General features: G+C 38.1%; 1 long non-coding RNA gene across 1 annotated transcript in view; it reads right to left on the reverse strand.

Annotated features, from left to right (window-relative positions):
- LOC140844788 (uncharacterized) overlaps positions 1-26,455 on the reverse strand; it is a 38,521-nt gene extending 12,066 nt beyond the window's left edge. The window contains exons 1-2 of the long non-coding RNA XR_012123287.1: positions 26,339-26,455; positions 803-971 (exon numbers count right to left, since the gene is read on the reverse strand). This is a non-coding gene — a long non-coding RNA (uncharacterized lncRNA). The remainder of the gene's footprint in view (positions 1-802; positions 972-26,338) is intronic.
- Between the last annotated feature and the right edge of the window lie 819 nt (positions 26,456-27,274).

Genomic DNA, 27,274 nt, shown 5'->3' on the forward strand with positions numbered 1-27,274 from the left:
AAGGAAGAGAGTTTAGCAAAATGTCAGACTATAAGACCAATATACAAAAATCAGTAATTGTATTTCTATATCCTAGCAATAGATAATTTTAAATGAAAATTTAAATATAGCACTTAAAACAGCATCAAAACAGGTCAAGTACTTAAGACAAGAATGTGGAATGTACTTAAGGCTTCTACACTGAAGCTACAAAACATTGCTACCTGAAATTAAAGGAGTCCTAAATAGAGGTATATGTAACATGTTAACGGACTAGAGGATTCAAGATTGTTGATATATCCATTCTCCCTATACTGATCTACAGATACACAGAATCCCAATCAAAGGCAGCAGGGATTTTTAGTAGACATTTACAGGATAATAACTAAAATGCTATCGTTTGTGCGTGTGATGTACCACCCAGACCTCCTTTTAGAAATAAAGAAATTCTATTCTTTAGAGACTGGTAGCGTCACCTCCAAAAAGTCCTCAGATGTCAGTCCCATGTGGGATTGCCTCAGGGGGAGAAACTGCTTCCCCAAGGTCATGTCCCTTCCCAGGGCTGCCTGCATGCAGTATTTGAGAGACATAAGCCTTAGAGGCCTGGCCTCTCAGTCCAACTCCAGACAGCTTAAAAGTGACCCATCTCCTAAATCCCTTGCCACATCAGTTGAGGTACTCTTGAAACTGCATGGCAGGTGACATCTCTCTGACAAATCCTGTTTCTCTCGCTTCCTTTACGAGTGTTTAGCCCCACAGCATTCCCTAATAAACTTTCTGTGTGCTCATTTCTATCTTAGAGTCTGCTTCCCGGGGGACTCACCTGTTATAGAGTCAAGGTATATGAGCCACAGGAACCCAGGGTTCATTGCCAGGGACGACTGCCTAAACAATTAGGGTGGTCCAAAAACAGGATGCTCTGCTCTGAAAAGCGGTCAATTTCTTGCAAGGAAAGATCTCGAAATGATTGCCAGACATGTTGTAGAAGATTCCTGATTTAACAAAAGATTTAAATATGTAACTGAAGAGTATCTTCCAATTCCAAAAGCCTACTGTTTGTTATATCTCAACTCATTTTTTGACTTGGGACAAATCCTTTCTTCACTTGAGTCTGTTTCCTATTTAGGAAAAGAAGAGTATTAGATGAACACTGAAGTCCCATGGCTTTACAGTCTAAAATATATAGTTGCAACAAGTTTCTTACAAAGGCAGGGCCAGTGTAATCCAGTTTCACAGGCAATGAAGAGGATTTGAAAGATTTAGACTATGGCTATTATAGCAAGAAGGGAATACAGACCACTTTCTGCTAAACTGCTGATTTCCTAGGGGAAATCCAAACTCCTCTAAAACTTGTGTTTGCCAGTCACCAGCCTATTACAATTCATTCTCATTTAGTGACTTCCTGATAGTCATCGAACTTGCCCACAATGTGTTTTCCTTAAAATGCCATGCCAGCTGGTACATGCAACCATCAACTTGCTTGCTGAAAAGTTTTCTGGTGCTCAACAGGAACTTCATGAGAAGTATTTTATTTTAGTTCCTGATATCTAAAAGATCCATATACTTAACAAAAGAGAAAGGGAAACACACACACACTTTCTCTCTAAAGTCCTTAAGTCTATGATACTGATAACATGGTATTATATAATGATACTATTAGTATTAGACAATACTAATATTTTTTTTGTTGTTGTTGTTTGCAGAAATTAGCACTGATTTCATCAAGCTGCATTGAAAATCTTTCTACAGAAGTTTACCAATGGAAAAAATAAAAGAAATTAAAAAAAATATGTTACAACCATTTGAAAAACAACAACTGATTATCAAAGATGAGAAGACTGGTTCTCAGGGAGAATTTCAAAAGGACTTTCACAAAATATATTTAATATGTGTGAATAAATTTATCTCCCCTCTCTAGTGATGTACTGAAGGTAATAAAATATATGATTCTAATTTCCTGAATAAGGATACAAAGTAGAAAGGTTACTACATGCTGTAGGCCATTCTGAGAATCAATGTCTGAGCAGGAAAAAAAGAATAACTGGGCGTTCTGGCTTGAGAGTGAAATACAGTCACTTGGACTTAGTTTTTCTGTTGTGGGTGCGTATGTGTCTATTTTAGATTTACTTCACTGCACATGTTATTTGTATTCTCCTGTGCTCAAGCCACTTAATTTCCTCCCAAGTAGTAGTTAACACAGGAAAGCAAACCTCATCTACATGTGACATCATACACCCAGTTTGCTTAGCACATATTATTCGATTGAGCTACTCATAGTATAATAGAAGAGGCAGGTACTTTAATGAAACCAAAAAAAAAAGGAAAGTGTTCAGTTTGCTCTATGTCTCTACCAGGCAGGCCCCTGGAAGACTGCCTAGAAGGCATTTGATGACCATTTCTGTTTTGCTCCTTTAATACTGTTCTTCACACATGGCTGCGGTTCCACACAGTTTCAGGAGATGAAGTCTGTGTCCGGTGCCATAAGAGGGTGGAAGTCCTGCTCCATCTGTTGGGTTATGACCTGCTGTGCTTGGTCCCAGAGTTGGCTTTATTCCCAAAAGGCAGGTGGGGAGTTGATCTCACAGTTGCTCCACATGAATAACAGTAGAGGCTGCTACATTCATTTGCGCCATCTCACTCAGCTTTTACAGGAATGTTATATTTTTTTTTTTGAGAGGGCATCTCTCATACTTATTGATCAAATGGTTGTTAACAACAATAAAATTCAGTATAGGGGGGTCAATGCTCAATGTACAATCATTAATCCATCTCAAGCCTAATTCTCGTCAGTCTCCAATCTTCTGAAGCATAACAAACAAGTTCTTACATGGTGAACGAATTCTTGCACAGTGAATAAATTCTTACATGGTGAACAGTACGAGGGCATTCATCACAGAAACTTTTGGTTTTGATCATGCATTATGAACTATAAACAGTCAGGTCAAATATGAATATTCGTTTGATTTTTGTACTTGACATATATGTTGATCCCACATTTCTCCTATTATTATTATTATTTTTATTTTTAATAAAATGCTGAAGTGGTAGGTAGATGCAAGATAAAGGTAGAAAACATTGTTTAGTGCTGTAAGAGAGCAAATGTAGATGATCAGATGATCAGGTGTGTGCCTATGGACCAAGTATTAATCCAGGCTAGACAAGGGCAGCAAGACATCCACGGATGCAGAAGATTTCTCTCAAAGCAGGGGGGATGAGGTTCTGAGCCTCACCTCTGTTGATCCCCAAATTCTCACCTGATGACCCCCCTGCGACTGTGCCTGTCTTAGGTTGTTCCTCCCTTGAGGAATCTTACCCGTCTCTGGCTAACCAGTCATCTTCCGGGGCCATACAGGGAAATGTAAAGTTGGTAAGTGAGAGAGAAGCCATATTGTTTGCAAAGGTTAGCTTTTTACTTCTTTGCAGATTTATGCCCTGTGGCTTCTATGCCCAGCACTTGTCTCGAGGTATCTTTACCACCTGGAGGAATTATGATACTCGGTAAATTCGATATGAGGCACGAATTCTATTTAAGGGTTGTAATTAGGAAGGAAGAAGAAAAGCTATAGATGTAGCATATGAAGGAAACATGGGAGGATTGATTATTTCTTTGACATATCTTCTTGTATAGTACGTTAAGTATGTATAGGTTTTAAACTACTAACTAATTTGCACACACATAGTAACATAATAGGAATACGGTGACATAAACAAAGCAAATCTATAATTACCATCCATCTCCAGTGAAGCCAAGAAAACCATTTAGGCACCCTAGGCATTTGTGAAAATTTATCTATGATATGATGGATATTGTCCAACTGTACTTGAACCATCAGACAAATTAAAGCAGCCCATTTCTGGGATCTGTTCACATCCCATATGTTCTTTTAACCATAGATAGTCTATAGTCATGAGATTTTGGAGTGCTACAACTTGCACCCCTCCCAACTCCTGGTTGAGTTCCAACAGTACAGATCCGGTCAAATTCGTTGTCTCACTGTATGCACATGCCAGCCTAGACATCTCCCTCCTCATTCCTATGGCAAGTCCAGGAGACGGTGGGCTGGGTGCAGCCACAACTGCAGCATCGTCCGGATCCCTGTGGAGGCTTTTTGATGATCATCCCCCGGCACAAGTCCCCCAGAGAGTGCTGATGCCGGAAGCTCCTCCTCATATCGTATCTTAGTTCATTTTCTGGGTATCCAAGCTAGGCCTTGATCTTCTGCATAGAAACGAACAGACCCTTTGCCCACACTTTGACATGCCCTCTATACCACTGTGCAGAACTCATTGGAGGTCAGCACACAATAACTGCTTTTTTTTTTTTTTTTTTTAATTAAGAGAAAGGAATATTATCAGAAAAAAGTACCTCCATAGCTGATCATCTGACACCCTTTAAGTGATCAACATTAAGGATATTTAAAGCATGCGTTGATCTTTGATTTACCAATAGTTTTATCCTGTTAAGGAGTAATCCCCCTTTTCTTTCTTTCTTTCTTTTTTTTTTTTTTTTTAAATTTTTAATCTACACTTACATGAAGAATACTATGTTTACTATGCTCTCCCCTATATCAGGTCCCCCCTAACAACCACATTACGGTTACTGTCCATCAGCTTAGCAAAATGTTGTAGAGTCACTACTTGTCCTCTCTGTGTTGTGCAGCCCACCCTCCCCTTTCTCCCTCCCCTCCATGAATGCCAATCTTAATACCCCTCTTCTTCTTCCCCCCTCTTATCCCTCCCTGCCCACCCATCCTCTCCAGTTCCTTTCCCTTTGGTACCTGTTAGTCCATTTTTGGGTTCTGTAATTCCACTGCTGTTTTGTTCCTTCAGTTTTTCCTTTGTTCCTATACTCCTCAGATGAGTGAAATCATTTGGTATTTCTCTTTCTCCGCTTGGCTTATTTCACTGAGCATAATACTCTCCAGCTCCATCCATGTTGCTGCAAATGGTTGGATTTTTCCACTTCTTATGGCTGAGTAGTATTCCATTGTGTATATGTACCACATCTTCTTTATCCATTCATCTACCGATGGACATTTAGGTTGCTTCCAATTCTTGGCTATTGTAAATAGTGCTGCGATAAACATAGGAGTGCATCTGTCTTTCTCAAACTTGATTGCTGCGTTCTTAGGGTAAATTCCTAGGAGTGGAATTCCTGGGTCAAATGGTAGGTCTGTTTTGAGCATTTTGACGCACCTCCATACTGCTTTCCACAATGGTTGAACTAATTTACATTCCCACCAGCAGTGTAGGAGGGTTCCCCTTTCTCCACAGCCTCGCCAACATTTGTTGTTGTTTGTCTTTTGGATGGCAACTATCCTTACTGGTGTGAGGTGATACCTCATTGTAGTTTTAATTTGCATTTCTCTGATAATTAGTGATGTGGAGCATCTTTTCATGTGTCTCTTGGCCATCTGTATTTCTTTTTTAGAGAACTGTCTGTTCAGTTCCTCTGCCCATTTTTTAATTGGGTTATTTGTTTTTTGTTTGTTGAGGCATGTGAGCTCTTTATATATTCTGGATGTCAAGCCTTTATCGGATCTGTCATTTTCAAATATATTCTCCCATACTGTAGGGTTCCTTTTTGTTCTATTGATGGTGTCTTTCGCTGTACAGAAGCTTTTCAGCTTAATGGAGTCCCACTTGCTCATTTTTGCTGTTGTTTTCCTTGCCCGGGGAGATATGTTCAAGAAGAGATCACTCATGTTTATGTCTAAGAGGTTTTTGCCTATGTTTTTTTCCAAGAGTTTAATGGTTTCATGACTTACATTCAGGTCTTTGATCCATTTTGAGTTTACCTTTGTATATGGGGTTAGACAATGGTCCAGTTTCATTCTCCTACATGTAGCTGTCCAGTTTTGCCAGCACCATCTGTTGAAGAGACTGTCATTTTGCCATTGTATGTCCATTGCTCCTTTATCAAATATTAATTGACCATATATGTTTGGGTTAATTTCTGGGGTCTCTAATCTGTTCCACTGGTCTGTGGCTCTGTTCTTGTGCCAGTACCAAATTGTCTTGATTACTATGGCTTTGTAGTAGAGCTTGAAGTTGGGGAGTGAGATCCCCCCTACTTTATTCATCTTTTTCAGGATTGCTTTGGCTATTCGGGGTCTTTGGTGTTTCCATATGAATTTTTGAATTATTTGTTCCAATTCATTGAAGAATGTTGCTGGTAATTTGAGAGGGATTGCATCAAATCTGTATATTGCTTTGGGCAGGATGGCCATTTTGACGATATTAATTCTTCCTAGCCATGAGCATGGGATGAGTTTCCATTTATTAGTGTCCCCTTTAATTTCTCTTAAGAGTGACTTGTAGTTTTCAGAGTATAAGTCTTTCACTTCTTTGGTTAGGTTTATTCCTAGGTATTTTATTCTTTTTGATGCAATGGTGAATGGAATTGTTTTCCTGATTTCTCTTTCTATTGATTCGTTGTTAGTGTATAGGAAAGCTACAGATTTCTGTGTGTTAATTTTGTATCCTGCAACTTTGCTGTATTCCGATATCAGTTCTAGTAGTTTTGGAGTGGAGTCTTTAGGGTTTTTTATGTACAGTATCATATCATCTGCAAATAGTGACAGTTTAACTTCTTCTTTACCAATCTGGATTCCTTGTATTTCTTTGTTTTGTCTGATTGCCGTGGCCAGGACCTCCAGTACTATGTTAAATAACAGTGGGGAGAGTGGGCATCCCTGTCTGGTTCCCGATCTCAGAGGAAATGCTTTCAGCTTCTCGCTGTTCAGTATAATGCTGGCTGTGGGTTTATCATATATGGCCTTTATTATGTTGAGGTACTTGCCCTCTATTCCCATTTTGCTGAGAGTTTTTATCATGAATGGATGTTGAATTTTGTCAAATGCTTTTTCAGCATCTATGGAGATGATCATGTGGTTTTTGTCTTTCTTTTTGTTGATGTGGTGGATGATGTTGATGGATTTTCGAATGTTGTACCATCCTTGCATCCCTGGGATGAAACCCACTTGGTCATGGTGTATGATCCTTTTGATATACTGTTGAATTCTGTTTGCTAATATTTTATTGAGTATTTTTGCATCTACATTCATCAGGGATATTGGTCTGTAGTTTTCTTTTTTGGTGGGGTCTTTGCCTGGTTTTGGTATTAGGGTGATGTTGGCCTCATAGAATGAGTTTGGGAGTATTCCCTCTTCTTCTATTTTGTGGAACACTTTAAGGAGAATGGGTATTATGTCTTCTCTGTGTGTCTGATAAAATTCCGAGGTAAATCCGTCCGGCCCCGGGGTTTTGTTCTTGGGTAGTTTTTTGATTACTGTTTCAATTTCTTTGCTCGTAATTGGTTTGTTTAACTTCTGTGTTTCTTCCTTGGTCAGTCTTGGGAGGTTGTATTTTTCTAGGAAGTTGTCCATTTCTTCTAGGTTTTCCAGCTTGTTGGCATATAGGTTTTCATAGTAGTCTTTAATAATTCTTTGTATTTCTGTGGAGTCTGTCATGATTTTTCCATTCTCATTTCTGATTATGTTGATTTGTGTTGACTCTCTTTTTCTCTTAATAAGTTGGGCTAGAGGCTTATCTATTTTGTTTATTTTCTCAAAGAACCAGCTCTTGGTTTTGTTGATTTTTGCTATTGTTTTATTCTTCTCAATTTTGTTTATTTCTTCTCTGATCTTTATTATGTCCCTCCTTCTGCTGACTTTAGGCCTCATTTGTTCTTCTTTTTCCAGTTTTAATAATTGTGATGTTAGACTATTCATTTGGGATTGTTCTTCCTTCTTCAAGTGTGCCTGGATTGCTATATACTTTCCTCTTAAGACTGCTTTCGCTGCATCCCACAGAAGTTGGGGCTTAGTATTGTTGTTTTCATTTGTTTCTATATATTCCTTGATCTCTATTTTGATTTGTTCATTGATCCATTGATTATTTAGTAGCATGTTGTTAAGCCTCCATGTGTTTGTGAGCCTTTTTGTTTTCTTTGTAGAATTTATTTCTACTTTCATACCTTTGTGGTCTGAAAAATTGGTTGGTAGAATTTCAATATTTTGGAATTTACTAAGGCTCTTTTTGTGAGCTAGTATGTGGTCTATTCTGGAGAATGTTCCATGTGCACTTGAGAAGAATGTATATCCTGTTGCTTTTGGATGTAGAGTTCTATAGATGTCTATTAGGTCCATCTGTTCTAGTGTGTTGTTCAGTGCCTGTGTGTCTTTACTTATTTTCTGCCCGGTGGATCTATCCTTTGGGGTGAGTGGTGTGTTGAAGTCTCCTACAATGAATGCATTGCAGTCTATTTCCGTCTTTAGTTCTGTTAGTATTTGCTTCACATATGCTGGTGCTCCTGTATTGGGTGCATATATATTTAGAATGGTTATATCCTCTTGTTGGACTGAGCCCTTTATCATTATGTAGTATCCTTCTTTATCTCTTGTTACTTTCCTTGTTTTGAAGTCTATTTTGTCTGATATTAGTACTGCAACCCCTGCTTTCTTCTCACTGTTGTTTGCCTGAAATATGTTTTTCCATCCCTTGACTTTTAGTCTATGCTTATCTTTGGGTTTAAGGTGAGTTTCTTGTAAGCAGCATATAGATGGGTCTTGCTTTTTTATCCATTCTATTACTCTATGTCTTTTGATTGGTGCATTAAGTCCATTTACATTTAGGGTGACTATTGAGAGATATGTACTTATTGCCATTTCAGGCTTTAGATTCGTGGTTACCAAAGGTTCAAGGTTAGCTTCTTTAGTATCTTACTGCCTAACTTAGCTCGCTTATTGAGCTGTTATATACACTGTCTGGAGATTCTTTTCTTCTCTCCCTTCTTATTCCTCCTCCTCCATTCTTCATATGTTGTGTGTTTTGTTCTGTGCTCTTTTTAGGGGTGCTCCCATCTAGAGCAGTCCCTGTAGGATGCCCTGTAGAGGTGGTTTGTGGGAAGCAAATTCCCTCAGCTTTTGCTTGTCTGGGAATTTATTAATCCCGCCATCATATTTAAATGATAGTCGTGGTGGATACAGTATCCTTGGTTCAAGGCCCTTCTGTTTCATTGCATTAAGTATATCATGCCATTCTCTTCTGGCCTGTAGGGTTTCTGTCGAGAAGTCTGATGTTAGCCTGATGGGTTTTCCTTTATAGGTGACCTTTTTCTCTCTAGCTGCCTTTAAAACTCTTTCCTTGTCCTTGATCCTTGCCATTTTAATTACTATGTGTCTTGGTGTTGTCCTCCTTGGATCCTTTCTGTTGGGAGTTCTGTGTAATTCCATGGTCTGTTCGATTATTTCCTCCCCCAGTTTGGGGAAGTTTTCAGCAATTATTTCTTCAAAGAGACTTTCTATCCCTTTTCCTCTTTCTTCCTCTTCTGGTATCCCTATAATACGAATATTATTCCTTTTGTACTTGGTCACATATTTCTCTTAGTGTTGTTTCATTCCTGGAGATCCTTTTATCTCTCTCTATGTCAGCTTCTATACGTTCCTGTTCTCTGGCTTCTATTCCTTCAATGGCCTCTTGCATCTTATCCATTCTGCTTATAAATCCTTCCAGGGATTGTTTCACTTCTGTGATCTCTTTCCTGACATCTGTGATCTCCTTCCGGACTTCATCCCACTGCTCTTGCATTTTTCTCTGCATCTCATCCCATTGCTCTTGCATTTTTCTCTGCATCTCCGTCAGCATGTTCATGACTTTTATTTTGAATTCTTTTTCAGGAGGACTGGTTAGGTCTGTCTCCCTCTCAGGTGTTGTCTCTGTGATCTTTGTCTGCCTGTAGTTTTGCCTTTTCATGGTGATAGAGATAGTTTGCAGATCTGGTACAAGTGACCGCTGGAAGAGCTTCCCTTCTTGTTGGTTTGTGGCCTTCCTCTCCTGGGAGAATAACGACCTCTAGTTGCTTGTGCTGGGCAGCTGTGTGCAGACAGGGCTTCTGCTTCCTGCCCAGTTGCTTTGGGGTTTATCTCCGCTGTTGCTGTGGGCTTGGCCTGGCTGGGGCTGTTCCTCCAAAATGGTGGAGCCCCCCTTCGCAAGGCGCTGGGTTCTTGCAGGTGTGGATGTGGTCTGGATGTTGTCCTGTGTCCTGTGGTCTCTATTTTAGGAAGATTTTTCTTTGGTATATTTTCATAGCTCTATGTGTTTTTGGGAGGAGATTTCCACTGCTCTACTCACGCCACCATCCTGGCTCCGCCTCCTACTAATATTTTTTAATAGTGCTTTATGGTTTACAAATAACTTTTATGTGCATTATCATATTTACAAGTAGAGAAGTTATACCCCAAAAGTAGTAGTAATTATTATTATGGACACAAAGGACAGAATAGGAGAACTATGTTTACCTTGTAAAATAAAATATCAATAGGAGGCATTGGAAAATAATGCCAGTCACATGGAATATGAGGCTTTGAAATGAATATATCTAATTTCTTTTTCTGAAGGATTTTTAAAACTGAAAAGAAAGGAGTCACATGTAACAATGAGGACCTGCAGTGGGTGGGTGTGGAGGCAAACACCCACTTAACAATCTATTAAGGTTCCTAGAATAAAAGCACACACCTACTGACATTTCATAGATTATCTCAATGTTGATATGTCAGAGATCAGCCCAGAAAAAGTTTTCTGGATTTTTCTTCCTAGACCATTGAATATATTAAAAGTCACATCAAATCCAGGGATGCTTTTTGTAAAGTCCACACCAACAAAACAGCCACTATTGCAGCTCTCTTCAACCAGCCTTCCGAATCATCACACAGAGCCTTTGTATTTGAGCCTAAACAGCAAAGTGCCTTTGGGGTCATTAGTAAATGACTCTCGTGAATTTCAATATAACTTAGGGGTTGTAACTCCAGGGGAAAATCCTGGGGCAAAATACATTTGAAACTGAAATCAGTCAAAAGGAGAAATAAAGTGGGAGAAACCCATTTATTTCTTACAGGCAGTCATCCTCTTCTGCTCTCCCATGTCTCTCGCAACTCAGCTGCAGAAGAAACCCCAGCCTCTCTGGTCCAGATAAGCCCTCCCTCACCCTTCGTAATCACCTGCTGATATGGAGATGGCCTACTTCTCTCCACCCCTTGGAAACACCTGTTGATACAGAGATGCACTAAAGCCAAGCAAGAGATTCTGGAAATATTGCAAATTCTACCTCTAGGAGTATATTCAGAAGAGAATAAAATGCACACAAATTAGATCTCATATTTTAAAAACAATTCTTAGATATGTCTACCTTATCTGCAAAAATACTTTGTTGGTTTACATCTTCATTGGGATAAGTGGCAGAAAAGAAAAAACATTCCAGTTGGCAAACAAACGAGACAACTGTCCAACACCTATTCTCCATTTCAACATTCTCTCAGACTAATAAATACATAGTATAGCCCTAGATTTATCTTAAATGTTCTAGAATGTGAGACCAGAGGATGAAAATACATAATGTCTAAACAGAACTAAACACTATAGCCCCAAGTAGCTGCTAGATGATTAATGTTAATTCTGGCTATGACCCTTATGCTTTGTGAGTTGTAGTTAAGAAAACAAGAGCGAAGTGTGGGTAAAAATTGTAATATTTTCCAGACTATCTAGCCTGGCTTTAGTGCATCTGCATATCAACAGATGTTCCTCAGGGATGGAGAAAAGTAGTTCATCTCCATATCAATGGGTAATTACCTGGGTAACCAGGGCTTATTCTGAACCTGAGAGCTCAGGGGTAGGGATGGCTTGCTTCTGCCGGAGCAGGAAAGAGAAACGGCTCCAGACCACAGTTTGTAAGCAATAAACGGGTTTTAAACTTTATTTCTCCTTTTGACTGATTTCGGTTTTGGGGGTATTTTGTCCCAGGAATTTCCTTTCCCCAGAGTTACACAGGCCAAATACAATACCAATACATGTAAGATGACTGCATTTGCTATTTTTTCAGGAGGAAAACTATCTTAAGAAGTGAAAGGTGGTCCCAGCTCAGGATAGTTGGCTGAGTGTACAGTGCTGCCTCCCTTTCCAATCAAAATTCCTTTACCAAACAGAAAACACAGCAAAAGAGAGAAATGAATCCATCTCAAAAACAGAAAATAAAGAAGGGAGACACCAAGAGGACTCGATGGAAAACCGGGCTGAACAAGGAAGCCACAACCCAAGATGCAACTAAGAAAGGGAAGGAAGCTGAAAATAACAGGAGAAGGAATGGTGCCCCCCATGTCGGAAGGTGGCAGATACCAGAAGCAGAGAAGGGTCCAGAACATTCACATCCACCTGTGCCACCCTGCTGTCCCCAACCTGCCTAAGGGGCCAGAGCAACAGAAACAAGGAAATCCTCCATCAGGTCAATGGGAGGGGCAGACACTGGGTGGGGAGACAGGGTGGTGTCTCAGGCAATGGTCAACAGCCAGGGGACTGGGGAGCTCGGGGCACAGAATTCTCTCTACGTCTTATCTCACTCAAAAAGTGGTCCTTTCATCCCCTCAAGCAGGCTGCAATAACAGAAGCAGGCTTGTCTGAGTTTAATAGAGAATTTTCAGTTACAAAGATGGGCAAAAGATCATCAGATATTTAAAGAAAGCCAACACCATGAAGAGAGCAAATATGAAATTTAACAGAGAGAAAAAAATGTACACCAGGAAAGAAAATATATAGTCTGAGTAGGACAGGACTTTTGATCATTGTATATAATATTCCCCAAAAGATACAAGAGAATATTTCATTCTCAAATAATATCAACAAGAGTGGAGGAGACTGAAATTTTGACTATAGAAATAAAAACCAACCAGATGAATAAATACATAATTTGCAATTCACAGAAGTTATAGTAGGAGAAAGACTGATCTAATTTAGTACTCATACATGCTGTATGAAAAAATTTCTAGACGATGCAGTGATGGGGGATGGGAAGGGAGGGGACAGAAAGAAAAGGAAAAAAGAAAAATATTTACAAATATCAGAAGAAACAGTGGGATTCAAGAGTAACGATGAATGACAATTTAGAGTTTTCGAAACATGTTGATAGGATAGAGCACAAAACCACAAGAGTCAAACTAAAATTCCAAACTATATGAAAATGAAAAATGCACAGAGGTACCTGTTTTACTAGTGGGGAACACTGAGATTCTGAATAATTAAACTTTAGCTGAAAACTATGTAAGTTTGTATGATAGCAATTTAGGTATAATTATTCAGAATTATCTCCCAAATCATTAGAGGGACACAGAAAAAAAAACAGTCTAACAAAAGGTTGTAAAGGAGGTAAAGAGAAATATACAGCAAGTGAGGAAAATAGGAACCAAATAAAATTTCAGGAAAAAGTTAAATGAATCATTAGTTATATATGCCAGGGTTTAAACTCATCTATTAAAAGACAGCCAATTCACAGATTAGGTTAACAAAAAAAAACCTCTTTAAGAATGGTTTATCATCAACATCCTTAAAATGAAAGGCATAGGGATAACTTAAAAATAACAATATGGAAAAATATACATTATGCACTATAACAAAAATTATAAGACAGGGAAAATTTAATGTGAACATCTTAAATGCTTCCTTAATAAAAGGAGGTCTACAGTAAGGACACACAGTAATAAATCTGTAAGTATCTAATAAAATAGCTTTGAAGTTTATATAGAGACAAACTATAAATAAAAAGAGAAGTAAATAGTAAGAAATCTTAAAGAAAGATGCTAACAAAAAGCTCTCACAAAAACTGACAAAACAAGAATTCAAAAAATTAGAACACTTAAAAGATTATACACAACAAAGTATGTTTCTTTTCTAACAACACACATTGATAAAAAATTAACCATACACTATTAAACCATAAAGGAAATGTCAACAAATCTTCAAAAGTAAAAATCATAGCAACTACCAAGGACAGTGCAAAAAAGTTAGAAATTAGTGGTCACAACAGAAAAGTGATGTCCAGCCGTCATGCCAAAACAAAAAGAAGTATGTAACTGAAAATCGTTAATCACATTCGAATTACTCTTTGGTCAAAGGGGAAACAAAATGAAAACACAAACTCTCTGGAACTATTGAGAGTGAGAGAATGAGAAAATGAGGATACAGCCAATTAGACCAAAGCAGACTGAAAAATGCTGAACTAAGCTTTCAATTAGCTAAGAAAATGCTCATAAAATTAGAGCAGAATTATTAGAGGAAAAAAAGCAAGTTAATGAAATTAGGTAACAAGAAAAGTTTCTCAGTAAAAACCAAAACTTGATTTTTTTAAAAAAGATCAGTCATTTTTTGAAAACTTTGGAAAGGATAATTTCAACAAAGAGATAAAATGTAAACTAACCACGTTGTGAATGAAAACTGGAAATAAGGAGAATTAGTTCAAAATTCTATTTAAAAATACTATGTTACTTATAAATCAGATGAAAAAGTAGATACTTTGATGAAAAATAATTCTCAAAACTGGCTCATGAGAAAAATAGAAGATGTAAATAGATATAGAAGAAATTGAAATTTCAATGAACTAACTTAGAAATTGTGCAGTATCAGGATGGATTTACAGATGAATTCCGTAAACCTTTCAGGAACAAATGATTCTAATTTATACAAATTATTTCAAAACAATTAATAAACCAAAGAAGCCAATTTCAAAAGGCTACATATTGCATGATTCCAACTATATGGCATAAATGGAAAAGGCGAAATGATGAAGACTGAAACAATCAGGATTGCCAGCATTTGGATGGGGAAGAAAAGGATGAGGAGCACAGAAAATTTTTCAGGCAGTGAAAATAGTGTGTATGATGCCATAATGATGGATACGTGTCAGTACACATTGGTCCACCCATGGAATGCAGAACACCAAGAGTGAACTGTAACGTAGACTACGGATTTTGCATGATAATGATGTGTCAATGGAGGTTCATCAACTGTAACAACATACCACTGTGGTAGGGATGTTGGAAGTGGGGGTAGTGCAAATAGGGGTATAAGAGAAATCTCTGTACATTCCACTTAATTTTGCTGTGAACCTTAAGCTGCTCTAAAAAAGTAATGTCTTAATATTAATTAATTTTTTTTAAAAAATGTAATAAGCTTCCTATCCCATTGTTGAAAGCTGACATAACACTACCAGCAAAACCAGAAAAAGTGAGTACTAGGAAAGGCAATTATGGGATCATTTTTTACAGATAAACAGAAAGAAATTTCTAACTTAGCTAATGCAATACTGAAGCACATTAAAATAAATAGACTTACTGGGGAGGGTGTCTCACTATGTTCTGGGAAACTGAATATATATAGTCATTCATAAGGGTCCTCATAAGAGACAAAACAGAAACCACAAGGTGATTTTTAGAGATAATTTAATATAGAGAATTGTTAACTAGGCAGATATTGAAGAAGCAAACAGGGCAGAAGGGAACACTAAAATATCATGGACAAGGCAGCTGTAGAAAGCAGCTGCCACCCATAGGGTGTGAAGAGCAAAGGGTAGGGGTTAGAATTGTTACAGTACAAAAGCTGAGGACTTCTCAGCTGGAGCTGAGGATTGTCCAAGACAGGGGTGCTCGCTGCCTGGTGCTGGTGGGTCTCAAGGAGCATAGTCCCACCAGTTCCAGGAATGTTGCAGGAACTACAAATAGGAACCAACTGCTGCTAGTGTAAAAAACTATCACTGCTGGGTTGTCCCTGAAAGAAACAAGACGCAAAAAGGAACTGGGTCCTTTCTTCCTCCTCCTGCCTTTCAGGTGGCCTCCAGTGTCCCTTAATCAGCAGAGCGTACCAGGAAGCCAGCTGGCAGAAGAAACGTGATTTACAGAGTCCCAGACCCAGCATATCTGACAGAGGGCACAAGAGTGGGCATGAAATTCAGTACTGGCTGAATACCAGCATATGTACATGTGCATAAACTGAGGCCACACTGTACTTGCCAGAGCTTGGATTTCCTCTATACAAAAAAAAAAAAAAGGAGTTTTTATTTGTTTTATTGCTCTTCATCATTGCACATGAAAACATGAAGAAACGAAAATAGCCTGGTGGAGATAATTTTGATAGTTGCATTATACATAAAGAGAATTTTTGTAAAACTCCGAATCTGAACCATATTTCTCTTCACTTATACTGCTTATCTTTATTTGAATACACTTATTTTAATTTCACCCTTCATTGGTTCAGTTATTCTAATAATTCACAGATGGGTTTCTTGAAGTAAAACTTGTTTTTTAATAAGGTTTTTTTTGTGTGTTTAAATAAGGCAAGTGGTTTAGTACAAACTGTAGTTTCAATTAACATACTCCTGATGGGCTTTTAGTGAATTGGATTTTTAACTAGCTGGGGTGCTTTTTTTTTTTTCTCTTTACCTAGTTCCTTGGGAGCAGGTCTCTGGGTTGGGAAAAAGCATTGATTCACTGGAGTCATGGATTCACAAGCAATAAGTCTGCTTATCCAATGGTCTATGTGCTTTCCTACTGCACCGACCGGGATCCAGTTCCAACATACAGTGGGCCAGACAATCAGCCATCTATCATTTGATAATTCTTCTCCATTTTGTAAAAAACTGTATCCCATCCCATGTTCATACTGCCCATTCCTGTTGCTCACATTGCCCTCTCACTCTATGCCCACCAACACTGTGACCATACACTACAATTAACCCTGCGACACTTAAAAAAAAAAAACAGAAACATTGAGCAAAACCATTTGTAGTCTTTCTTCAGCTGTCACCTCCTCTGAGTTACTACCTCTCTCTGCTGCTACTCATAGCAAAGTTTATTTACAAAATTGTCTGCATGAACTTCTTTTGATTTTTCTTATATCTATTTTACCTTGACATCTGTATGATTATGAAACAGTTTGTATTTGAAAAGAATGTGTATTTCACCAAAGAAGATATACAAATGGCCAATAAAGTCATGAAAATGATGCGCGACATCCTTAGCCACCAGGGAAACGCAAATCGAGACCACTGGGAAATGCCACTGTACGTCTGCTAGGATGGGCATAACAACAAAAACCAAACAAAACAAAACATGATAACCAGTGCCCATGAGGATGTGGAGAAACTGGAATCTTGCTAGTGGGAACATAAGGTGGTACAGCTACTTTGGAAAATAATCTAGCAGTTCCTCAGATTAATTGTAGAGTTACCATACTATACAGCAATTCTACTCCTAGGTATGGACACAACAGAAATGAAATATATGTCCATGAAACAACCTGTAAATGAATGTATATAGTAGCCAAAAAGTGGAAGCAATCAAATGTTCACCAAGTGATGAATGGAAAAATCAAACATGGTACATCCATTCAATGGAATATTTTTCAGCAGTAAAAAAGAATAACGACAGACTAAAAATGAAGGGATGGAAAAAGATATTTCATGCAACTAATACGGAGAAAAAAGCAGGAGTGGCGTTACTTGTATCAGAAAAAATTGATTTCAAAACAAAGGAAGTCACAAGAGACAAAGAAGGACATTACATGATGATAAAAGGATCAATCCAACAAGAAGATATAACCATTATAACAATACAGGAGCACCTACACATGTGAAACAAATACTAACAGAATTAAAAGGGGAAATAGAATGCAATGCATTCATTCTAGGAGACTTCAACACTCCACTCACTCTGAAGGACAGATCAACTAGACAGAAAATAAGTAAGGAGACAGAGGCACTGAACAACACAATAGAACAGATGGACCCAACAGTCACCTACAGAACTCTACACCCAAAAGCAGCAGAATACACATTCTTCTTGAGTGCACATGGAACATTTTCAAGAATAGATCATATACTAGGCCACAAAAAGAGCCTTGGAGAATTAAAAAAGATTGAAATTGTACCAACCAGTTCTCAAACTAAAAAGGTATGAAACTAGAAATAAATTACACAAAGTAAATGAAAAATCTCACAAACACATGGATGCTTCACAACATGCTCCTAAATAACCAATGGATCAATGACCAAATAAAAAGAAAGATCAAGCAATATATGGAAACAAATAACAATAATAAGTTCACCCCCCAACAATGCAAAATCTGTGGGATGCACCAAAGGCTGTGCTAAGAGGAAAGCATATATGCAATACAGGCCTACCTCAGGAAAGAAGAAGAATCCTATATGAGCAGTCTAAACTCACAATTAATGAAACTAGAAAAAAAAGAACAAATGAGGCCCAAAGTCAGTAGAAGAAGAGACATAATAAAGATTAGAGCAGAAATAAATAAAATTGAAAAGAATTAAAACAATAGAATCAATGAAAGCAAGATCTAGTTCTTCGAGAAAATAAACAAAATAGAAAAAACCCCTAGCCAAACTTATAAAGAAAGAGTCTACTCCACAAACAGAATCAGAATTGAGAAAGGAAAAATCACTACAGACACCACAGAAATACAAAGAAATATTAGAGAATACTATGAAAAAATTATATGCAAACAAACTGGATAACCTAGAAGAGAAATGAACAACTTTCTAGAAAATACAACCCTTCCAAGGCTGACAAAGAAAGAAACAGAAAATCTGAATTGGCCAACTTACCAGCAACAAAATTGAACTGGTAATCAAAAAACTCCCTAAGAACAAAATTCCTGGACCAGATAGCTTCACCGCTGAATTGTTATCAAATATTTAGTGAAGACCTAACACCATTTTCCTTAAAGTTTTCCAAAGATTAGAAGAAGAGGGAATAATTCCAAAATCATTCTATGAGGTCAGCATCACTCTAATACCAAAACCAGGCAAAGACACCAGAAAAAAAGAAAATTACAGACAAAATATCCCTGAAGAACATAGATGCAAAACTACTCAAGAAAATATCAGCAAACCAAATTAAAAAATACATCCAAAAGATCATCCATACATGATCAAGTGGAATACATCCCAGGGATGCAAGGATGGTACAACATTAAAAAATCCCATCAACATCATCCCACCACATCAACAAAAGAAAGACAAAAACCACATGATCATCTCCATAGATGCTGAAAAAAAGCATTTGACAAAATTCACATCCATTCATGATAAAAACTCTCAACAAAATGGGTGTAGAGGGCAAGTACCTCAACATAATAAAGGCCATACTATGACAAGCCACAGCCAACATTATACTTAACAGCGAGAAGCTAAAAGCTTTTCCTTTAAGATCAGGAAGAAGACAAGGATGCCCACTGTCCCCACTGCTATTCAACATAGTACTGGAGGTCCTCGCCATGGCAATCAGACAACACAAAGAAATAAAAGGCATCCAGATTGGTAAAGAAGAAGTTAAACTGTCACTGTTTGCAGATGATATGATATTGTACATAAAAAACTCTAAATAATCCACTCCAAAACTACCAGATCTAATATCTGAATTCAGCAAAGTTCCAGGATACAAAATAAATACACAGAAATATGTGGCATTCCTATACACTAACAAGGAACTAGCAGAAAGAGAAATCAGGAAAACAATTCCATTCACAGTTGCATCAAAAAGAATAAAATACCTAGGAATAAACCTAACCAAGGAAGTGAAAGACCTATACTCTGAAAACTACAAGACACTCGTAAGAAACATTAAAGAAGATACCAATAAATGGAAACACATCCCATGCTCATGGATAGGAAGAATTAATATTGTCAAATGGCTGTCCTGCCTAAAGCAATCTACATATTTAATGCAATCCCTATCAAAATACCAACAGCATTCTTCAACAAACTAGAGAAAATCATTCTAAAATTCATATGGAACCACAAAAGACCCCAAAAAGCCAAAGCAATCCTGAGAAGGGAGAACAAAGCTGGGGGGATTATGCTCCCCAATTTCAAGCTCTACTACAAAGCCACAGTAATCAAGACAATTTGGTACTGGCACAAGAACAGACCCACAGACCAGTGGAACAGACTAGAGAGCCTTGATATAAACCCAACCATATATGGTCAATTAATATATGATAAAGGAGCCATGGATATACAATGGGGAAATGACAGCCTCTTCAACAGCTGGTGTTGGCAAAACTGGACAGCTACATAAGAGAACGAGATTGGATTATTGTTTAACCCCATACACAAAAGTTAACTCAAAATGGATCAACAACCTGAATGGAAGTCATGAAACCATAAAACTCTTAGAAGACAACATAGGCAAAAATCTCCTGAATATAAGCATGAGCAACTTCTTCCTGAACCCATCTCCTCGAGAAAGGGAAGCAGAAGCAAAATGAACTCATGGGACTACATCAAACTAAAAAGTTTCTGTACGGCAAAGGATACCATCAACAGAACAAAAAGACATCCTACAGTATGGTAGAATATATTTGTAAATGACATATCTGATAAGGGGGTAACATCCAAAATATATAAAGAACTTGGATGCTTCAACACCCAAAAAGCAAATAACCCAATTAACAAATGGGCAGAGGATATGAAGAGACAGTTCTCCAAAGAAGAAATCCAGATTGGCAACAGACATATGTAAAGATACTCCACGTTACTAATTATCAGGGAAATGCAAATTAAAACCACAATGAGATACCACTTCACACCACTAAGGATGGCCAGCATCGAAAAGACTAAGAACAACAAATGCTGGCGAGGATGCAGAGAAAGGGGAACCCTCCTACACTGCTGGTGGAAATGTAAGCTAGTTCAACCATTGTGGAAAGCAATATGCAGGTTCCTAAAAAAACTAAAAATAGAAATACCATTTGACCTGGGAATCCCACTCCTTGGAATTTACCCAGAGAATACAACTTCTCAGATTCAAAAAGACGTATGCACTCCTATGTTTATCGCAGCACTATTTACAATAGCCAAGATATGGAAGCAACCTAAGTCCATCAGTAGATGACTGGATAAAGAAGAAGTGGTAAGTATACACAATGAAATACAGCCATAAGAAATAAACAAATCCTACCATTTGCAACAACATGGATGGAGCTGGAGGATATTATGCTCAGTGAAATAAGCCAGGCAGAGAAAGACAAGTGCCAAATGATTTCCCTCATTTGTGGAGTATAACAACGAAGTAAAACTAATGGAAAAAAATAGCAGCAGGCTCAGAGACTCCAAGAAGGGACTAGTGGTTACCAAAGGGGAGGGGTGTGGGAGGGTGGGTGGGGATGGAGAGAGAAGGGGATTGAAGGGTATTATGTTTAGTACACATGGTGTCGGGGGATCACGGGGAGAACAGTGTAGCACAGAGAAGGCAAATAATGAATCTGTGGCATCTTACTACACTGATGGACAGTGACTGCATTGGGGTATGGGTGGGGACTCAATAATATGCGTAAATGTAGTAACCACATTGTTTTTTCATGTGAAACCTTCATAAGAGTGTATATCAATAATCCCTTAATAAAAAATTCAAAAATATAACATACTGATATATACCAGAACATGGATAAACCTTGAAAACATTATGCTAAATTAGGGGAACCAGACACAAAGACAAATATTCCATTTATAGGAAATGTCCTGAATAGGCAAGTTTATAGAGACAGCAAGTAGAATAGTGGTTGTACAGGGCTTGGGAGCATTGGGAGTGAAGGAAAATGGGACTAGTTGTTAATAAATATCTGGTTTCTTTTTGGAGGTGATAAAAATGCTCTAACTATATTGTGGAGATAGTTACACAGCTGTAAATATACTAAAAACCATTGAATTGTCTATTTCAAATGGGTGAATTGAATGGTATGTGAATTATATCTCAATGAATGCTTTTTTAAAAAAAGAATAAAAAAGAATGTACATATGGTCCACACATCTAGTTTCAGAAACCTAACATTTCTGCCATGCCCTCTGTATGTCCTTTGTCTTTTTCTTTTGAAATGTAGGAGTTATTTACATATTCTGGATATTAACCATTTGTTAATTAAGTGTTGCAAATGTCTTGTTGTGATTTGGTGCTCATATTATTTACATTATTTAATGTCTATTTTGATGAACAGAAGCTCATGATTTTATTGAGTCTAATCAATGTTTTCATTTTGAGATAATCTTACATGTGACTGCTGAAGAAATTCTCCCCTAAAATGTTAAAAGTTTTGTTTTTCACATTTAAGTCCTAACTATGCCTAGAATTGAATTTCACACATGGCAAGGGGTGGAGATCCAATTATATATATTCCAAATAAATAATTAATTGTCCCTGGTGACTTAATAAAAGTTTTTTTCTCACTCATCTGTAATGCCACCTCCCCCAAACGTTGCATTTCCCTAAACTAATGCATCAGTTTCTACACTTTCTTTTTTGTTCCACTGATCGATATTCCCATGCTTTCTTAATTATTAGAATGTTATAGTAGGCCTTTGTATTTTGTTTCTTAGGTGTGTTTTGACTACTCTTAATCCTTTATTCTTTCTTGAAAATTTTAGAATCAGCTTATCTAGCTGTATGATAATTACTGTTTGGGATTATTTGGAATTGCATTGATTTATGTTTATATTTGGAAAGAATTGAGACCTTTATGTTATTTGGTCTTCCTACCTAAAAACATGATCTATCTCTTCATTTAGTTAGGTCTTCTTTAAAATCTTCTAATTAAGTTCTCTAGATTTTCTTCATTGAGGTCTTGCATATCTTTATTTAATGTATTACTAGGCCTTTAATCATTTTAATTGCTCTTGTAAATGGTTTCTTTTTTCATACATATCTTCTAACTCTTTGTTCTTGTGTATAGATGTGCATTGGGCTTAGATATGATTCTTATATCCAATGTTGCAATACTGTTGCTAAACCTGCTTATTAATTCTAATAATGTGTATGTTATTGGGGATTTTCTATGTATTATATATATCATGTTATTCCTAGAAATTGTAACAATGTAGGGAATTTGTACAAAAAGGAAATTTTGTCTGAGGAATTTGTTATACCTGGAAATTGTACAATGTAGTGAATTTGAGTCACATTATACCTGAAAATTGTACAATATATGGAATTTGTCTGAGTCCTTCTAGCCTTTTCATTAAACTATCGATGAATTATTAATTCATTAAACTAAGTTCTTCAACTACTGATTATTTCCAGTCCTTGATAATGAATTACATTTTGATAATTATGTGATTATATAATGATTTGATAAAGATTATGTGAAATACTTGAGCAGCATGATGTCATAAATTGTATTTGATACATACTAACTACCTAGTTAAATTCTTCCATTAAATCCCTTGAATAAATTCAAGCTAGTAACATGCTATTTACAATATCCGTACTTCCCTATGCTAAATGATACACTGTTTCACATACAATCAATGCTTTGTGATATGTCCAAAAGCTACTATTGCTCTCCCCACTCCACCACCATGAATATATCATACACCGTTCTCTTAGAGTGTCCTGTTTTTCAGACTACTTTTTCTTTCTTATTCATTATTGCAATGTCTTCGTAAGTTGGCCTCTTGCCTATACTTGAACAGATCTCAGCTGGTTGGACTACAGATATCTTATAATTGGGGCCAGGACTTAAGATCAGGTAAACAATTATTGTTTTTGCTCAGGCAAATTTACATTGAGGAATTTGCTGCCAGGTTTCTCTGGAGTAATGCAGTAAATCTGCTAACAAACATACGTAATACAATTAGCATTTGAAAAATATTACACAATAATATATTTCTATAGAAATTAAAACCAAAGCTAATAAAATATAAGTAGGATGAATTAAAGCTCTTAATTAAAAAATCTTAATAAAAACTGAAAGAGAGATTAAAATGTGTACTATTAGTGATCTCAAAACCTGATTTTCTAATTCTGAGTAAAATAACAGGGTATATGAATCCTTAGGTCATTTCCTGTGCATGTACACAAAGGGAAATAAAGCTTAGAATAAAGTTGATACTGAGAATGGTTCACTCACTTTGGCCTTGAGGGAGGTGGTTGATGACTTTGACCATTGAGATTCAGTGAAACTGTGAAGATGAAAACCTAATTGCAGTAACTTGCAGGAAGTATGAAATGCAAGAAAGGTGGAGAGATTAAGTATACTGCCAGCAGCTAGAGGCAGATGTAGGTCAAGGAGGCTCTCTTCTCAAAGAAAGGAGATAATGCACCATATTTCCACACTTAGGCAAAAGACCACGCAGGTAGCAGAAACTGCTACTTCAGGATTGAGAAGCGCCAACAGCAGGGGCAAGGTCCTTGAAAAAGTTGGAGGATGAGACTGAGTGCAATAAGTGGAGGTTTTGGCTTATACAGGGGCAGAAATAGACCATCCATTATAAGGTGGATTATATGATATAGGAAATAAGAATATGCCACCCCAAAATATGCTACTTTGGCATAAGAATTATTTTGAACTAGGGGTAAATGAGAATAGATGCAGAAAGAAGTTGTCGTGGGGTTTCCCTTACCTGACTAAAAACAGAAACATGAGAAATGAGGACTGGTGTAACTCCCCTCTCCAAGGGAAGTTCCATGGCATCGTGGGCTTCACAGAAGACAGAAAGACAGACAGACACAAACAAATCTCACTTTGTTTTCCCGTAGAGTAACCTTCCCACAGTTTGCCCCACAGTAACCTTTTCCTTTGCCTCATCACTTCACAAATTTATTGTTGTCAAGATTCTATGTAAGTATAACTCTGGGGGAAAATATGTTCCCAGCCTGGGGCAAATAACCTTTGAAGCTGAAATCAGTAAAAGGGAGAAATAAAGTGGGAGAAACCCATTTACTGCCTACAAGCAGTAGTCTACTTCTGCTCGCCCTTGTCTCTTGTGACCTGGCTGCAAAAGAGACCCCACCAAACCTCTCCTGGTGCACGTTCGCTCTCTACCTCTTGTAATCACCTATTAATATGGAGATGGGTTACTTCTCTCCTCCCCTTGGAAACACCTACTGAGATGCACTACTGCTAGATGAGAGATTCTGGAAGCATTGCAATTTCACCCACAATAAGCCTGAGTTCTAAGCATGCCTTTGAGTTACTCATCATTGGTTCTCCCACATGTATACACAATGCAGTTGTTATTAATGACTCCACTTTCCTCTTGTTAATCTTTCATTAGTTTATTTCTCAGACCCAGTCACTGAACCTAAGAAGGTGGAAGAAGTTTTTTCCCCAACAGTGGATACAAGTGAAATGCCCCTCTTGTCTACCTAACCTACACCCACATATTAAGTTTCAGCTCAAATGTAATTTCATCCAGTAAGTATGCCTGGACACCCCCCCCACCAACCTTATGCATGCCCAACTGACCTTCTCTGTGTCCCCAACCCTCTGACAAAGTGCTATGTCACTTTTCATGACATACTGAAATGATCCCTCCCCAGGTCCTTCTTACTCATGACCTGGTGCTCCTAGACAGAGCCCCCAGTGCCTCAACCCAGCACAGTGGTAGCACCTGGGGGACCTTCCGTAAATGTTATAAAGTAAATTGAAACTAAAGAAAGGCAGCAGATATAAAGAAATAGGAAATAATAAAATATAAGGTGTCACCATTTACTAGGGATCCCATTCAGATAGAAACCACAGGGAATTTCCATCCTTAAGATGCAGAAATAATGAAAATTAAATTAGTAAAAACTAAATGTAGAAGACAGGAGAGCCTGGCAAAAGGAAACATGTCATACTTTGGTATTAAGCAACCTTCAAGTTCAATTTCAGAGCACCAGCCTTCAAAGAAAAATGAATTGTAAATTTTCTCACAAAAATCTAACTTGGAAGTGTGCTTTTCAAGGAAACAATTTTGGATCATTTTTCAATACCATGTTTATTTTGAGAGAATCAAAAACACTGTTATCTTGTCATCTGTTCTCCAGGGAGATTTTTTCCCTGGTCATTTCTTTGCCTTTCCTATCACCTTCATTAAAAAAAAAAATGTGCTGTCACAGGCACTAGATTATAACTTATAACTTATAACTTTTTGTGCATAGCCACTGACTGCATTCAAACTGAAAAGGAAGCAGGAGAATCAGGCTGGGATTTTCTCTTATAGCCTCGCTCACTGTGGAACTGGACCTCCAACCTCCCTGAAGTCCCAGGCTCTGCACTTAATAAGCAGTCCTAAATCTACTGTGTTTCTCTGAGAGGGGCCTGCTGAGCCCAGGAAGACTGCTTCCTTTGGATCCCTCCTGGGCCAGACACCATCCTCAAATGTGGCAAAGAAAGTAAAGAATTATGCATCTGATTCTGGTGTCCCTCAGAGGGCACTGGGTAGTTAATTTTCATTTTCCCCCCCACTGTCCCCTCTTGGTTCTTACCTAAAATACCTCCATTAAATATTCCTCACTGTTTCAGAAATCAGGATTCCTCTCTTTCGGGGTTTCCTAAACTCACCCTATTGTGCAAGTCACCTGCCTTGCTCTGGAAGATACAGATTCTCCCAGGACTTTCCCCTCAGAGATCATGATTCCGTGGGTCTGGGGTGGGCCTCAGCTGCTCTATTTAAAATGCAAATGTTCCAAAGGAGAGAGGACAGCTTAAGCTTTTGATTTGTTTATACCTCTCCTCTTGGAGAGAAGCATTTGAGGTGCTTACTCACCAGACTAAGGGAAACCTAATGCTTCCGCGTGATGAGGAGCATCCTGAGAGTCTGCCACTGCTCGCAGGAACCACGGATCCTTGGTCTGCACAATGCGCACTGCTGGGCTTCAGGAGAGGAGCCCTAGGGGGTCAAGCAACAGTAGGTGACGCTCTCGGCCCTTCATCACGGGCTGTGTGAATTGCGCAACTTAGTTAGGCTCTGGGCTAACACATTTGTTCAACCAAAAGTGTTGGATCTGACAATCGTGGAGGATGGCTGCCTACTGTGTGGTAAAACTGCAGTATTTCCAGAATCTCTAGCCCAGCCTTAGTGCTTCTCCATATCAACAGGTGTTTTCCAGTGGGTGGAGAGAAGTAGTCCATCTCCATATCAATAGAGTGAGGGCATATCTGGCCCCCAAGAGGTTGGGGTGTGGGCCCCTTTTTGCAGCCAGGTCACAAGGGACACTGCTGGGCGAGCAGAAGTGGACGACCTGCTTGGTCGGCAATAAATGAGTTTCTCCCACTTTATTTCTCCTTTAGGACTGATTTCGGTTTCAAAGGTATTTTTGCTCCAGGCCAGGAAAATATTCCTTTACCCCACCCCCTCACTCCAGAGTTACACTACCTTCTATGTAAACAGGCCCATTCATCCTGACCTCTCTTATGAGGCTTCCAGGGAAAATCGCTAAATTTTGTGGGGCAACTATCCCACAGCACTGAGAGATCCTTCTCTGAACCAACACAAAAATTTTGCATTTCCTTTTGCCATTTGTTACAGGTTGAACTGTATCCCCCTAAAAAAGGTATGTTGGAGGCCTGACCCTCACCATCCCAGTACGTGACCTTATTTGGAAACAGGCTCCCTGCAGATGTCATCAAGTTAAGATAGGGTCATACTGGATTAAGGTGGGCCCCAATCTAATGACTTGTGTGCTTATAAAAAGAAAATTTG

This window comes from Manis javanica, chromosome 12 (genome assembly GCF_040802235.1).
Source record: "Manis javanica isolate MJ-LG chromosome 12, MJ_LKY, whole genome shotgun sequence".
NCBI lineage: Eukaryota > Metazoa > Chordata > Mammalia > Pholidota > Manidae > Manis > Manis javanica.